This window comes from Myotis lucifugus, unplaced genomic scaffold (assembly GCF_000147115.1).
Source record: "Myotis lucifugus unplaced genomic scaffold, Myoluc2.0 scaffold_58, whole genome shotgun sequence".
Classification (NCBI taxonomy): domain Eukaryota; kingdom Metazoa; phylum Chordata; class Mammalia; order Chiroptera; family Vespertilionidae; genus Myotis; species Myotis lucifugus.
Window position 1 is genome coordinate 2730285 of NW_005871106.1, and position 1786 is coordinate 2732070.

The window sequence follows — 1786 nt, forward strand, 5'->3', positions numbered from 1 at the left end:
CTCTGGAGCGGATACTGTCTCCCTGGATCCTGCATTACCTTCACCTGGAATTGGGATTTTGGCCCCTGCGTGCCCCTTACAGGGAATCGAATTCAAAATCTGGGGAGTTCATCTGGAGACCTCCTGGATGATGGATCGATGCTCAACCCTTCGCCACACCTGCCAGGCTGAAAAACACAGTTTAAAAGTCAATACTTTTGGCCTGGAGCACGGAGGCGAGACCCGGAGCAAGAGCTGCGGTGGAGGTGCAGGCTGTGGCTGCAGCGGCGGCAGAGGCTTGGGGAGCCTTGGAGGCAGCGGTGGCGCGTTGGAGGCGCCCATGGCGAGTTGGAGGCGGAGGCGGCCATGGCAAAGCAATAGGACTCCGTGGAGTGCCCCTTTTTGTGATGAGGTGACCAAATATGAGGTGCTCACTAAGATCGGCCAAGGCACTTTTGGGGAGGTGTTTAAGGCAAAGCATCACCTGACCGGCCAAAAGGTGGCTCTGAAGAAAGTCCTGCTGGAGAACGAGAAGGAGGGGTTCCCCATTTCGGCCTTGCGGGAAATCAAGATCCTCCAGCTTCTAAAACATGAGAACGTGATCGACTTGATTGAGATCTGTCGAGCCAAAGCTTCACCCTATAACCGCCGCAAAGGCAGTATATACCTGGTGTTGGACTTCTGCCAGCATGACCTTGCTGGGCTGCTGAGCAACGTGTTAGTCAGGTTCACACTGTCTGAGATCAAGAAGGTCATGCAGATGCTGCTCAATGGCCTCTACTACATCCATAGGAACAAGATCCTGCACAGGGACTTGAAGCCAGCTAACGTGCTCATCACCCAAGGCGGGGTCCTGAAACTGGCAGACTTTGGGCTGGCCAGGGCCTTCAGTCTGGCCAAGAACAGCCAGCCCAACCGCTATACCAACCGTGTGGTGACACTCTGGTACCGGCCCCCGGAGCTATTGCTCGGGGTGCGGGACTACGGCCCCCCCATTGACCTGTGGGGGGCTGGATGCATCATGGCGGAGATGTGGACCCGCAGCCCTATCATGCAGGGCAACACGGAGCAGCGCCAGCTTGCCCTCATCAGCCAGCTCTGTGGCTCCATCACCCCTGAGGTGTGGCCAAATGTGCACAAGTACGAGCTGTTTGAGAAACTGGAGCTAGTGAAGGGCCAGAAGCGGAAGGTGAAGGATCGGCTGAAGGCCTATGTGCGCGACCCCTATGCACTGGACCTCATCGACAAGTTGCTGGTGCTGGACCCTGCGCAGCGCATCGACAGCGACGATGCCCTCAACCATGACTTCTTCTGGTCTGACCCCATGCCCTCAGACCTCAAGGGCATGCTCTCCACCCACCAGACATCCATGTTCCAGTACCTGGTGCCACCACGCGTCAAGGGCTGCCAGGTCACCCAGCCTTCCACTCACCAGAGCTGCAATCCCACCAATCCCAACCAGACGGAGTTCGAGCGTGTCTACTGAGTGGCGGCGCTGCTGCTGCTTTTCCTGAGGGCTCTGTCTTCTGCTCTGTGACTCGCGCTGTGGAGACAATGGGGCATTTGAGTTTTTTCTCCAGTGCGTATTTCGTCTTGACATGCATATAAGCCAAACCAATGGACATGGACAACACGGGGATGAAGGGATGAAAGCATGGGTGTGTGTGTGGGGGGGTGGGGGGTGGGGGGGAGGGGGGTGAGGACACATTTGTAATTCCTTAACTAATAAAGAATTTAAAGATAAAAAAAAGAAATTAAGATATAAAGTAAATGTCTTAAAAAGAAAATTTAAAACAATCTTCTCTCT

General features: G+C 54.9%; 1 pseudogene; it reads left to right on the plus strand.

Moving 5' to 3' along the window:
• The first annotated feature begins 345 nt into the window (after positions 1-345).
• Positions 346-1465, plus strand: LOC102419386 (annotated as a pseudogene).
• The last annotated feature ends 321 nt before the right edge of the window (positions 1466-1786 follow it).